The sequence below is a fragment of the Scyliorhinus torazame genome, chromosome 24 (assembly GCF_047496885.1).
Source record: "Scyliorhinus torazame isolate Kashiwa2021f chromosome 24, sScyTor2.1, whole genome shotgun sequence".
In the NCBI taxonomy this organism is placed as follows: domain Eukaryota; kingdom Metazoa; phylum Chordata; class Chondrichthyes; order Carcharhiniformes; family Scyliorhinidae; genus Scyliorhinus; species Scyliorhinus torazame.
Window position 1 is genome coordinate 38,986,940 of NC_092730.1, and position 15,294 is coordinate 39,002,233.

Here is a 15,294-nt window from a genome sequence, read left to right on the forward strand (position 1 = left end):
TATAGCTGGGGGAAGGGCAATTATGATGCCATTAGACGTGACTTGGGGGATAAGGTGGAGAAGTAGGCTGCAAGTGTTGGGCACACTGGATAAGTGGGGCTTTTTCAAGGATCAGCTACTGCGTGTTCTTGATAAGTATGTACCGGTCAGGCAGGGAGGAAGGCGTCGAGCGAGGGAACCGTGGTTTACCAAGGAAGTGGAATCTCTTGTTAAGAGGAAGAAGGAGGCCTATGTGAAGATGTGGTGTGAAGATTCAGTTGGGGCGATGGATTGTTACAAGGTAGCGAGGAAGGATATAAAGAGAGAGCTAAGACGAGCAAGGAGGGGACATGAGAAGTATTTGGCAGGAAGGATCAAGGAAAACCCAAAAGCTTTCTATAGGTATGTCAGGAATAAGCGAATGACTAGGGAAAGAGTAGGACCAGTCAAGGACAGGGATGGGAAATTGTGTGTGGAGTCTGAAGAGATAGGCGAGATACTAAATGAATATTTTTCGTCAGTATTCACTCAGGAAAAAGATAATGTTGTGGAGGAGAATGCTGAGCCCCAGGCTAATAGAATAGATGGCATTGAGGTACGTAGGGAAGTGGTGTTGGCAATTCTGGACAGGCTTAAAATAGATAAGTCCCCGGGACCTGATGGGATTTATCCTAGGATTCTCTGGGAGGCCAGGGAAGAGATTGCTGGACCTTTGGCTTTGATTTTTGTGTCAGCATTGGCTACAGGAATAGTGCAAGAGGACAGCAAATGTGGTCCCTTTGTTCAAAAAGGGGAGAAGAGACAACCCCGGCAACTATAGACCGGCGAGCCTCACGTCTGTAGTGGGTAAAGTCTTGGAGGGGATTATAAGAGACAAGATTTATAATCATCTAGATAGGAATAATATGATCAGGGATAGTCAGCATGGCTTTGTGAAGGGTAGGTCATGCCTCACAAACCTTATTGAGTTATTTGAGAAGGTGACTGAACAGGTAGATGAGGGTAGAGCAGTTGATGTGGTGTATATGGATTTCAGCAAAGCGTTTGAAAAGGTTCCCGACGGTAGGCTATTGTAGAAAATACGGAGGCTGGGGATTGAGGGTGATTTAGAGATGTGGATCAGAAATTGGCTAGCTGAAAGAAGACAGAGGGTGGTGGTTGATGGGAAATGTTCAGAATGGAGTACAGTCACAAGTGGAGTATCACAAGGATCTGTTCTGGGGCCGTTGCTGTTTGTCATTTTTATCAATGACCTAGAGGAAGGCGCAGAAGGGTGGGTAGTAAATTTGCAGACGATACTAAAGTCGGTGGTGTTGTCGATAGTTTGGAAGGATGTAGCAGGTTACAGAGGGATATAGATAAGCTGCAAGAGCTGGGCTGAGAGGTGGCAAATGGAGTTTAATGTAGAGAAGTGTGAGGTGATTCACTTTGGAAGGAATAACAGGAATGCGGAATATTTGGCTAATGGTAAAGTTCTTGAAAGTGTGGATGAGCAGAGGGATCTAGGTGTCCATGTACATAGATCCCTGAAAGTTGCCACCCAGGTTGATAGGGTTGTGAAGAAGGCCTATGGAGTGTTGGCCTTTATTGGTAGAGGGATTGAGTTCCGGAGTCGGGAGGTCATGTTACAGCTGTACAGAACTCTGGTACGGCCGCATTTGGAGTATTGCGTACAGTTCTGGTCACCGCATTATAGGAAGGACGTGGAGGCTTTTGAGCGGGTGCAGAGGAGATTTACCAGGATGTTGCCTGGTATGGAGGGAAAATCTTATGAGGAACGGCTGATGGACTTGAGGTTGTTTTCGTTGGAGAGAAGAAGGTTAAGAGGAGACTTAATCGAGGCATACAAAATGATCAGGGTGTTGGATAGGGTGGACAGTGAGAGCCTTCTGCCGCGGATGGAAATGGCTGGCACGAGGGGACATAACTTTAAACTGAGGGGTAATAGATATAGGACAGAGGTCAGAGGTAGGTTCTTTACGCAAAGAGTAGTGAGGCCGTGGAATGCCCTACCTGCTACAGTAGTGAACTCGCCAACATTGAGGGCATTTAAAAGTTTATTGGATAAACATATGGATGATAATGGCATAGTGTAGGTTAGATTGCTTTTGTTTCGGTGCAACATCGTGGGCCGAAGGGCCTGTACTGCGCTGTATTGTTCTATGTTCTATTTCATCCCAACTCTTTTGGACGAATACATCCTGGTGATGGACGGTCCTGATAAAGTGGAAGAATCGACAAACTATTCCATTCTTGGCTCTGTGTGAAGTTCCATTCCTGGTTGTGAGGTGGCTCTGGGATAAAGGGATCGAGAGAGAACGAGGTGACTGCAGTCTGACTCTTACTCTGAAAACCAGTTTGTGCGCCCTTGTAGAAAGTGGATGTGTCTGAGAACAGGAGGAAAGCAGATCATGGGCCTATGATTGATTTTATTGAGTCTGACCTTGAAATGTGAAGCAAACTTCTAACCAGTCGGTGCCTGGCTGAGAACTGGTAAGGAATACCGGCTGATGTTGAAACGGTTCATCTTTAATTAGTTACAGCAAATCGATTCTTTCAGAGGTGTTGGTGTATTGTTTTCAGAGTCACTGTCATAGTTTCTTAAAATATGATTTGCGCTTGTTTTTGTTTTGTTCAGTAATTTGGGGAATCTATTTGGAGCGGGTGCAGTTGGTCAATATCTGTGCCTCTTGCTTGGCAGCTCCCCGGGAAGCAGCAGCTCCATTCCTATCGAGATCTGTGGGCACAAACAGGAGACCCAAACTATTGCGCACTGCTGCCATCTCCTGGCTGAAAGCAAGTTGTGCAACAAAGTAACGATGTATTCGTGACACGATTCAATTGGAGCAAAATAACATTAACATGGTTAAATATTATCATTGTAGTAATCACATTTAAATCCCCAGATATCTGATTTTTGACTGAGCGACCCAGCTCATCCCGATCTATCGGAAAATGAAGGATTCCCATTACAGCCATATTGGTTACAAGAATATCCAATCTCTGATTTAATACATTCTCCCGCTTCATTGTTTGTGTATTCGTTCAATAAATACAGGCAAAGTTTGAAGAAATCAGTAACAGAGTGATCAATGTTCCCGGAGAGGTGAAACTGCCGCCCCGAACTTCCTTCTATGAAGGTGATTCCAGTCACTCCCCACTTTCCCATCAGAACAACGTCACAGAAGAAATCACATCACCTTCACAGAACAACCATTCAGTACGAAAGTAAATTATCTGAACTATGCTGACCAGAATCAGTGTGCTCAAACGTGTGTTCTTGTTGAAAGAAAAAATGAGGCAGTGAATAGTTGTGTGGCTACCGCAGGGCAGTAATGTTGTAGCTCCTGGTTTAAGGAGCAGAGTGCCGCAACGAAAGCGTGTTGGGTCATTAGCCCGAGGTCGAGGAATCGAGGCTATTCTGTGCTATTCACATCCTCCCTGACACGAAAAGTAAAAATAACGCACGTTCCTGTTTGCTTTGCAGCAAATACCTATCAGAAACTTTCTTGCAGTCTCATCCCGACATTAAACCCAGGAATGAAGCAGACAGCATGACACATTACAACATTGTAAAGCTCACACAGAGGGAACCACAGAGAAAATGCTTTAAATTCTCAGCAGGTCTGACCAGATCTGTAGGGAGAGAAAAGAGTTAACGTTTCGAGTCCAGATGACACTTTGTCAAAGCTGGACCGGATACGATATCCAGTAGTACCCCACAAAGGGGCAATATAGGTATATAACGATATCCAGTAATAACCTCACAGAGGGCATATAAGGAAATAAAGCTTTATCGAGCAACAATTCACAATAGAAACCAAGTTCCCATCTTACCCTCTCGGACGGATGTGAACAATCGAACCTGCCGGACTATTTACAAGAGAAGACGAGTTTTGCCCGGAGTCCAGGGATCAATATTAATTCCTCAACCAAAGTCTCTGAAGCAGATTATCGAGTCATTAACTGCGCTTTTGCCTGTGTGGTCTTGCTGTGCGTATTTAAGCGGGAATCTCATGTCCTGAGACCAACGCTTTTCCATTGAAAGGAAGGTATTGGACATTCGTGAGGTTGAAAATCTCGCTGGAGAAATTTAACCTCGTGGGGGAAAGGTCAATATCAGGAGTGGGATTCGCACCCACGCTTCCAGAAGAGACTGCGACCTGAACCTTTGACCGCTCGGTCACCCTGATGCGTTGCCGCCGAAACTAAGATTCGTGCACAAATCGACTCAAATTCTATCTTCATCATCATTCCATTTCAAACAAGATATGCTTATCCTACTTTTGAACACAAGCCAGAGTCCTGTATCTGAGTGTCATCCTTGTCCAGGCCGCTGTGGGTTAAGGAGCTCCTCATTTCTGCACTGATCTGTTTGCTCCAATCAACCAGGAACGAATTCCCGCTCTACGTGTTCCTCACTTGAAGATATCGAGAGCCTAAGATCTGAGCGACGTGAAGTATCCAATTGGATAGTTGCATCCTGGCGACTGCAATCTCTCTCCACAGCTGCTCCCGGTGCTGCTTTCACAGACAAGTAGCCGAAGAATCCCTCCTGTGTCCAAACAGGAGAACGTTCATCCAGGAGAAGCAATAGAAGAGTGTTCTGGGAGAAGTCAACTTTGTGACCTCGACTATACCGTGGGTAGCTGAAGAACAGGTGTCAAAGAGCGGATCAGACTGTAAGTAAAACGTTGATACTGATAAAGAAAAAGGTAGATGTGCTGCTGACAAATAGCGACTTGTTTTCGTTTGGTGTGAGTGAGAATATGAATAGCAGAGAATGGTTTCGATCCATCGACCTCTGGGTTATGGGCCGCTGCTCCACGCTGCTCGTGCTTGACCCTGTCCGGGGTCGGACTTGAGGCAAAGTTTGAAGAAATCTCTAACAGCGTGATCAATGTTCCCAGAGAGCTGAAACTGCCGCCCCGAACTTCATTCTATGAAAGTGATTCCAGTCACTCCCCACTTTATGATCAGTACAACGTCACACAAGAAATCACATCACCTTCACAGAACAACATTCAGAACGCAAGTAAATTATCTGAAATTTGCTGACCAGAATTACTGTGCTCAAACGTGTGTTCTAGTTGAAAGAAAAAAATGAGGAAGTGAATAGCTGTGTGGCTACCGCAGGGCAGTAAAATCGTAGCTCCTGGTTAAAGGAGCAGAGTGCCGCAGCGGAAGCGTGTTGGGGCATTAGCCCAACGTCAGGGAATCGTGGCTATTCTCTGCTATTTACATTCTCCCTGACAGAAAAAGAAAACATAACGCACGTTCCTGTTTGCTTTGAAGCAAATACCTATCAGAAACATTCTTGCAGTCTCATCCCGACATTCGTCCCAAGAATGAAGGAGACAGCATGACACAGTACAACATTGTAAAGCTCACACATAGGGAACCACAGAGAAAATGCTTTAAAGTATCAGCAGATCTGACAGCATCTGTAGGCAGAGGAAAGAGCTAACGTTTCGAGTCCAGGTGACCATTTGTCAAAGCTGGACTGGAAACGTTACCCAATAGTACCCAACAGGGAGTCAATATAGAGAAATAACGATATCGAGTAATACCTCACAGGGGGCCAATAAGGAAATAACGTTTTATCCAGCAGTAAATCACGATAGAAACCGAATTTCCAACTTCCCCTCTCGGACGGATGTGAACACTCTCACCAGCCAGACTATTTACAAGAAGATGAGACGAATTTTACCCGGAGTCCTGTGCTCAATATTAATTCCTCAACCAGAGTCACTGAAGCAGATTATCGAGGCATTAACTGCGCTTTTGCCTGTGTGGTCTTGCTGTGCGTATTTAAACAGAAATCTCATGTCCTGAGACCAACGCTTTTCCACTGAAAGGGAGGTATTGGACCTTCTTGATGTTGAAAATCTTGCTGGAGAAATTTAACCTCATGAATAAAAAGTCAATATCAGGAATGGGAGTCGAACCCACGCCTCTAGTAGAGACTTCGATCTAAACGCAGCAGCTTAGACCACTCGGCTGTCGTCCAAAACAAGATCTATGCACAAATCGACATAAATTCTATCTTCATCGTCATTTATTTCAAACAATAGATACTTTCCCTACTTTTGACCCCTAGCCAGAGTCCTGTATCTGAGTGCCATCCTTATCCAACCCGCTGGGGGTTAAGGAGCTTCTCATTGCCGCATTGATCAGTTTGCTCCAATCAACAAGGACCGAATTCCCGCTCCAACTGCTCCTCACACGAAGGTATTGAGAGTCTAAGATCTGAGCGACGTGAAGTATACAATTGCAGAGTTGCATTCTGGCGACTGCAATCTCTCTCCACAGCTGCTTCCGGTGCTGCTTTCAAAGACAAGTAGCCGAAGAACCCCTCCAGTGTCCAAACAGGTGACCGTTCATCCACTAGAGTAGCCAGAAGAATGTTCTGGGAGAACTCAACTTAGTCTCCTCGACTGTACTGTGGTTAGCTGAAGAAGCGGTGCCAAAGAGCGGATCAGACTGAATGCAAAACTTTGATACTAATAAAGAAAAAGGCAGATGTGCTGCTGACAAATAGCAACTTGTTTCCGTTTGGTGTGAGTGAGAATATAAATAGCAGAGGATGGTTTCCATTCATAGACCTCTGGGCTAGGGGTCCAGCACACGTCCGCTGCGCCACTTTGCTCGCAGTTGATCTTCTCTGGGGTCGGACTTGAAGCAAAGCTTGAAGAAATCAGTAACAGCGTGATGAATGTTTCCAGAGAGGTGAAACTGCCGCCCCGAACTTCCTTCTATGAAGGTGATTCTAGTCATTCCCCACTTTCTCATCAGAACAACGTCACAGAATAAATCACATCCCCTTCACAGAACAACCGTTCAGCACGAAAGTAAATTATCTGAACTATGCTGACCAGAATCAGTGTGCTCAAACGTGTGCTCTTGTTGAAAGAACAAATGCGGAAGTGAATAGTTGTGTGGCTACAGCCAGGCAGTAATGTTGTAGCTCCTGGTTTAAGGAGCAGAGTGCCGCAGCGGAAGCGTGCTGGGCCATTAGCCCGAGGTCGAGGAATCGAGGCTATTCTCTGCTATTTACATTCTACCTCACAGCAAAAGTAAACATAACGCACGTTCCTGTTTGCTTTGCAGCAAATACCTTTCAGAATCCTTCTTGCAGTCTCGTCCCAGGAATGAAGGAGACAGCATGACACAGTACAACATTGTAAAGCTCACACAGAGGGAACCACAGATAAAATGCTTTAAAGTCTCTGCTCAGTTGATCCTCAAGATAAACACTTCCAAATTCCACCAATTCCATTGGGAAATGCATGAATATAGATTGTTTACATTTTACATACTTCTAACACCTCTCCGTCCACCCGATCACATTCTATCACCGACACTTCATGTGAATCTCCCCCGCTCTGTTGCGGTTCTGTGTCGTGGCCAGTAGATGTCAACACACTCTGGTAGAGCGAAGTTCACAAATTAGAGTGAGACACAACTGATAAAAATTGTTTTTATTATATTAAAGTTGGGACGGCGGGATTTCGAAGAAGATAATATGTGGTGATGATCTTTTCTTATATTTTGGTTGTGTTGAATCCGTCAACATGTTGTATGTGGGAGTGAGGTGCATTCTCTCTGCCCTTCTCTGGTCCCGTTTGTAAATGGGGGGTTCCTGTCACTCTCGGGTAATGTGTGAGAGTGTAAGAGACATTCTGAACCTGTCAGTCTTCGTCACTATATGTGCCGGTGGATACGTTGTCAGTGGAATCGCATCGTGACACAAGTTCTTCGGCTACCCACAGTACAGTTGAGGTTACCGGGATGACGTCTCCCATAATTCTCTTCAGCCACCTCTCCAGGATGAACCTCCTCCTGTTTGTAGACTGGAGGGGTTCTTTGGCTACTTGCCTGGAATAAGATCGCATATAAAAATTCCATTGAAGTAAATGAGTTGTATCATGTGATTAAGGAGACGCACAATAATCCATTGTACTCTGCACACGTGGATTCAAATCCCATCCTCGTCTGTAATGTGTCTGTTGTGTCTCTGTTTGGTCCACTTCATGAGCATGAAGTACAAATGCTGTGATTTTTTGCTTTGGTTCACGGGCTTGGCGGGTGGTGAATTCGGCGAACACTGTCCATGTTGAAACCACATTATAAAAAGGTGAGAAAGTTACTTATTTCACTCCCTGCCCTAATTGCGTATAAATTCTGAGTTGGAAACTGTTTCTTCCTCGCATTTTGAAACTAACAAAGTCGCGCAAAAGATAAGTTCATAAAATAAAGAAACATAATTCAGCCATTAGACCATCGAGTCTGCCCGCCATTCTATCATGGCTGATATCTTCCCCATCTGCGACCTACAATGTTACAAAGAGGTCGATTGCGTTATCAGCAGGAACACCTTCTCCCTAGAACGCATGACCTCGAAGCGGGAGTAGGCAATTTAGCCTCCTGAGCCTAACACCTTCCATGTGATGTTAGCTGATCCCATCCTGGCGTCAACTCCACCGTCTTCTCGTTCTCCGTATCCCTTCAACTCCTTACCAATAAAAATCTGTCTACCTTCTCCTTAAACTTACGCACTCTCCCTGCATCCAACGCAATCTGGGGTACCGATAATCATAAACCCTTTGGGATCAGTAGTTTTTCCTCAAATCTTTTTGCACATTGCAATCTCTGATTCTAACATCATGACCTCGCCTTTTAGAATGCCCCACAAGAGAAAGCAACAGCTCCACGTCAACTTTTTCCATACCTTTTGGCATCTGATACACCTCAATTAGATAATTGCGCATAGATTCTGAGTGTGAAACTGTTGGCCAGTCTTCGTCAGTTTGAAACTCACGATGTTGCACGATAACATCCGATTCAATGGCCGGTAATCGAACCAGGACAACTGCTTGGAAGAAAACTTTGCTCACCACTCTCCCACCATCGCTGCATTTCCAATTTTGAATACCAGGTGGAATAGAAGGAGGCTGATACATTCAATCAGTTCATGGATGCAAAACGAATTAAGGCATATTGACGTGTGCCCTTGTGGGACAAAGTGGCCGAGTGGTTAAGGCGCTGGACTGCTAATCCATTGTGCTCTGCAGATGTGTGTTTGAATTCCATCCTCGTTGTTTTAAATCCACTTTTCTCTGAAGTAGGCCTCCTTTTCCAAGATGGATATGCAATCACTGATGTGACAATCTATTCCAAGATGCCAGGCCTGATTGCATCGAGTTGGGTTAGAGGACGGTGGAACGGAGGCAAAGGTGTTTGGGGCTTAACCGCTCTTTGACACCAGTTCTTCTTCGGCTACCCACAGTACAGTCGAGGATACCGGGTTGACTTCTCCCATAATTACCTTCTGCCACCTCTCCTGGATGTACATCCGCCTGTTTGTGCACTGGAGGGTTGCTTCGGTCACTTGTCTGCGAGAAGGTCAGATATTAAAGTTCCATGAAGTAAAGGAGTTGTACCACGTGGTTAAGGGGATGCACAAGAAACCTTTGTGCTCTGCGCACTTGAGTTCGAATCCAATCCTCGTCTGTAACGTATCTGTTGTGTCTCTGTTTGATCCACTTCATGAGGGTGACGGAAAAATGCTGTGATTTTTAGTGTTTGGGGCTTGGAGTTGTGAATAATCGAACACTTTCCATATTGAAACCACTTTAGAAAATGACGAGAAAGTTACTTAATTCACTCCCCCCCATAATTGCGCACACATTCTGAGTGGGAAACTATTTCTTTCCCTCAGTTTGAAAGCCATGAAGCCGCGCAAACTATAGATTCATCAGATAGATGAGCAGTATTACGCCATTCGACCCATCGAGTCTGCCCGCCATTCGATCATGACTGAAATGTTCATCATCTGCTACCTGAAATGTTACGGAACAAGAGATCGATTGAGATATCAGCCAGAACACCTCCTCCCGAGAACACATAACATTGGAGCTGGGATATGCAATTTAGCCTCTTGGGCGTAAAACCTTCCATGTGATCTTGCCTGATCAAACATAATGGCCTCAACACCACCGTCCTGCCCGTTCTCCAGAACCCTTCAACTCATTACCAATAAAAGTCTCTCTAAGTCCTCCTGAACTTTCTCACTGTCCCTGCATCCACCACACTCTGAGGAAGTGAATTCCACAGAATTACAACCCTTTGGGAGAAGTCGTTTTTCTTTTTTAAATTTGCAGCCTCATATTCTAAGATGATGACCCTCTCGTTTTAAACTGCCCCACAACAGGTAACATCAACTCCACGTCTACAGTATCTACACCTTTTCGCATCTGAAACACCTCACTTAGATAATCCGCATAAATTCTGAATGAGAAACAGTTGACCAGTCTTCCTCAGTTTGAAACTCAGAATGTCGCGCAAAAATATCCGATTCAACTATTACTGCGATGGTCGGGAATGGAACCGGATTCAACGGTCTCAAAAGCAGCGTTGCTCACCACTGTACCACCACCACTGCATTTCCCTCGTCAAACACCTGGCTGAATAGAAAGAGGCATATAATTGCCATCAGTTCATGGATGCAAAACGAATTAAGACGTATTGACGCAAAAAGTTGTGCGACGAGGTGGCCGAGTGGTTAAGGCGATGGACTGCTAATCCATTGTGCTCTGCACACGTGGGTTCGAATCCCATCCTCGTCTATTGTTTCTCGGAAGTGGGATTCATTTTTACACGATGGATCTGCAATCACTGATGTGACAAACTATTCCAAGTTGTCAGGCCACTTGCATCGAGTTGGGTTAGAGGAGGGACGAATGGAGGCACGAACGGAGGCAGACGTGTTTGGGGCTTAAACCCACATTGCCACCAATTCTTCTTCGGCTACCCACTGAGCAATCGAGGTTACCGGGTTCACTTCTCCCATTATTAACTTCTGCCACCTCTCGTGGATGAACGTCCTCCTGATTGTACATTGGTGGGGTGCTTCGGCTACTTGTCTGTGACAAGATCAGATATTAAAGTTCCATGAAGTAAAGGGGTTGTACCACATGGTTAAGGTGATGCACAATAATCCATTGTACTCTGCACACGTGGATTCAAATCCCATTCTTGTCTGTAACGTGTCTGTTGTATCTCTGTTTCGTCCCCTTCATGAGGATATGGAAAAAAGACTGTGATTTTTAGCTTTTGTTAAAGGGATTGGCGGGCGGTGAATAGTCGAACACTGTCCATGGTGAAACCAAATAATAAAAAGCTGAGAAAGTTACTTTTCACTCCCTGCCCTAATTGCGCATAAATTCTGAGTTGGAAACTGTTCCTTCTCCTCAGTTTGAAACTCACGAAGTCGCACAAAAGATAAGTTCATAAAATATAGGAGCAGAATTAAGCCATTAGACCCATCGAGTCTGCCCCGCCATTCTATCACGGTTGATGTGTTCCTCATCTGTTACCTGCAATGTTACAGATGAAGAGGGCGATTGATCTCAACTACAATACGTCCTCACTATAACACATGACCGAGGAGTGGGAGAAGGCAATTTAGCCTCCTGAGCCTAACACCTTCCATGAGATCTTGGCTGATCCCATACTGGCCTCAACTCCACCCGTTCTCCCTAACCCTTCCACTCAATACCAACAAAAATCTCTCTACCTTCTCCTTAAATTTATTCACTGTCCCTGCATCCACCGCACTCTGGGGTAGCGAATTCGACAGAATCACAAGCCTTTAGAGGCTAGCTTCACAGTATAAAAGTGATCCCCTACAGTGCAGACTTTGTTTGCACTGAGTGCTGAATTTGGTGCATTTGAGTGCTATAGTGATAGTTTGGTGACTGAGGGAGAGCTGGATTTGGTGCATTTGAGTGCTATAGTGATAGTTTGGTGACTGAGGGAGTTAGATGAGGAGGAATAAAGGTGCTCCTTTCATTTTCTTTCCTACATTTCCGCAAAGAGTGTGAAGAGAGCCAGGAGTTTACAGAGAGTGCTGCTGACTGGGAGTCGGAAGGCAGAGATCCAGTTGTTCCACAGGGCAGCTATATTCTGTAAGGTAAGAGGGGATGGAGGCTAGGCCAGTTGCATGCTCCTCCTGTAGGATGTGGGTGGTGAGGGATACCACCGGTGTCCCTGCTGACTATACCTGCGGGAGGTGCACCCAACTCCAGCTCGTCAAAGACCGTGTTCGGGAACTGGAGCTGAAGATGGACGAACTTCGGATCATCCGGGAGGCAGAGGGGGTGATAGAGAAGAGTTACAGGGAGGTAACCACACACAAGGTACAGGACAAGAATAGCTGGGTTACAGTCAGGGGGTGGGAAAAGGCAAGCAGTGCAGGGATCCCTTGTGGCCGTTCCCCTTCAAAACAAGTATACCGTTTTGGACGTTGTTGGGAGGGGGGGTGACCAACCGGGGGAAGTTCCTAGCGGCCAGGTCTCTGGCACTGAGCCTGGCTCTGGGGCTCAGAAGGGAAAGGGGGAGAATAGAAAAGCAATAGTTGTAGTAGATTCAATGGTTAGGGGAATAGATAGGACCATTTGTGGTCGCGAGCGAGACTCCGGAAGGTATGTTGCCTCCCGGGTGCCAGGGCCAGGGATGTCTCGGATCGTGTCTTCAGGATCCTTAAGGGGGAGGGGGAGCAGCCAGAAGTCGTGGTGCACATTGGTACCAACAACATAGGTAGGAAAAGGGGTGTGGAGGCAATAAATGAGTTTCGGGAGTTAGGCTGGAAGTTAAAAGCCAGGATAGACATAGTTGTCAACTCTGGTTTATTGCCGGTACCACGTGATAGCGAGGCTAGGAATAGGGAGAGAGTGCAGCTGAACACGTGGCTGCAGGAATGGTGTAGGAGGGAGGGCTTCAGGTATTTGGATAATTGGAGCGCATTCTGGGGAAGGTGGGACCTGTACAAGCAGGACGGGTTGCATCTGAACCAGAGGGGCACTAATATCATGGGAGGGAGATTTTCTAGTACTCTTCGGGAGGGTTTAAACTAATTTGGCAGGGGAATGGGAACAGGATTTGTAGTCCAGCAACTAAGGTAGCCGATATTCAGGACTTCAAAGCGTGCAGTGAGGCAGTGGGGAAGGGAACACTGACAAAGGAGAGTACTTGCAGGCACAGAGATGGGTTGAAGTGTGTATACTTCAATGCAAGAAGCACCAGGAATAAGGTGGGTGAACCTATGGCATGGATCGGTACTTGGGACTACGATGTGGTGGCCATCACGGAAACCTGGATTAAGAGGGGCAGAAATGGCTGTTGGAGGTCCCTGGTTATAGATGTTTCAATAAGATTAGGGAGGGTAGTAAAAGAGGTGGGGGGGGGTGGCATTGTTAATTAGAGATAGTATAACAGCTGCAAAAAGGCAGTTCGAGGAGTATCACCCTAATGAGGTAGTATGGGTTGAAGTCAGAAATAGGAAAGGAGCAGTCACCTTGTTAGGAGTTTTCTATAGGCCCCCCAATAGTAGCAGAGATGTGGAGGAACAGATTGGGAAACAGATTTTGGAAAGGTGCAGAAGTCACAGGGTAGTAGTCATGGGTGACATTAACTTCCCAAACATTGAGTGGAAACTCTTTAGATCAAATAGTTTGGATGGGGTGGTGTTTGTGCAGTGTGTCCAGGAAGCTTTTCTAACACAATATGTAGATTGTCCGACCAGAGGAGGGGCAATATTGGATTTAGTACTTGGTAATGAACCAGGGCAAGTGATAGATTTGTTAGTGGGGGAGCAGTTTGGAGATAGTGACCACAATTCTGTGACTTTCACTTTAGTAATGAAGAGGGATAGGTGGGTGCAACAGGGCAAGTTTTACAATTGGGGGAAGGGTAAATACGATGTTGTCAGACAAGAATTGAAGTGCATAAGTTGGGAACATAGGCTGTCAGGGAAGGACACAAGTGAAATGTGGAACTTGTTCAAGGAACAGGTACTACGTGTCCTTGCTATGTATGCCCCTGTCAGGCAGGGAAGAGATGGTCGAGTGAGTTAACCATGGTTGGCAAGAGAGGTTGAATGTCTTGTTAAGAGGAAAAGGGAGACTTATGTAAGGCTGAGGAAACAGGGCGTTGGAGGGATACAAGAAAGCCAGGAGAGAACTGAAGAAAGGCATTAGGAGAGCAAAGAGAGGGCATGATTTTAGGAAGGCATTTGATAAGGTTCCCCATGGTAGGCTTCTGCAGAAAGTAAGGAGGCATGGGATAGTGGGAAATTTGGCCAGTTGGATAACGTACTGGCTAACCGATAGAAGGTGGATCCTGGTTACCAGTGGCGTAACGCAGGGATCAGTTCTGAGTCCTCTGCTGTTTGTGATTTTCATTTATGACTTGGATGAAGGAGTTGAAGGGTGGGTCAGTAAATTTGCAGACGATACGAAGATTGGCGACGATACGACGACAAGATAAGGCCTTCAGTAAGGCCTTTGACAAGGTCCCTCATGGTAGACTAGTACAAAAGGTGAAGTCACACGGGATCAGGGGTGAACTGGCAAGGTGGATACAGAACTGGCTAGGACATAGAAGGCAGAGGGTAGCAATGGAGGGATGCTTTTCTAATTGGAGGGCTGTGACCAGTGGTGTTCCACAGGGATCAGTGCTGGGACCTTTGCTCTTTGTAGTATATATAAATGATTTGGAGGAAAATGTAACTGGTCTGATTAGTAAGTTTGCAGACGACACAAAGGTTGGTGGAATTGCGGATAGCGATGAGGACTGTCTGAGGATACAGCAGGATTTAGATTGTCTGGAGACTTGGGCGGAGAGATGGCAGATGGAGTTTAACCTGGACAAATGTGAGGTAATGCATTTTGGAAGGGCTAATGCAGGTAGGGAATATACAGTGAATGGTAGAACCCTCAAGAGTATTGAAAGTCAAAGAGATCTAGGAGTACAGGTCCACAGATCACTGAAAGGGGCTACACAGGTGGAGAAGGTAGTCAAGAAGGCATACGGCATGCTTGCCTTCATTGGCCGGGGCATTGAGTATAAGAATTGGCAAGTCATGTTGCAGCTGTATAGAACCTTAGTTAGGCCACACTTGGAGTATAGTGTTCAATTCTGGTCGCCACACTACCAGAAGGATGTGGAGGCTTTAGAGAGGGTGCAGAAGAGATTTACCAGAATGTTGCCTGGTATGGAGGGCATAAGCTATGAGGAGCGATTGAATAAACTCGGTTTGTTCTCACTGGAACGAAGGAGGTTGAGGGGCGACCTGATAGAGGTATACAAAATTATGAGGGGCATAGACAGAGTGGATAGTCAGAGGCTTTTCCCCAGGGTAGAGGGGTCAATTACTAGGGGGCATAGGTTTAAGGTGAGAGGGGCAAAGTTTAGAGTAGATGTACGAGGCAAGTTTTTTACGCAGAGGGTAGTGGGTGCCTGGAACTCACTACC

The 15,294-nt window shown here is 45.8% G+C and overlaps 1 non-coding gene across 1 annotated transcript; it reads left to right on the forward strand.

Annotated features, from left to right (window-relative positions):
- Nucleotides 1-10,525: 10,525 nt before the first annotated feature.
- On the forward strand, nucleotides 10,526-10,607 carry trnas-gcu (transfer RNA serine (anticodon GCU)). The gene has a single exon. It is a non-coding gene; the product is annotated as a tRNA-Ser (tRNA).
- Nucleotides 10,608-15,294: the final 4,687 nt, after the last annotated feature.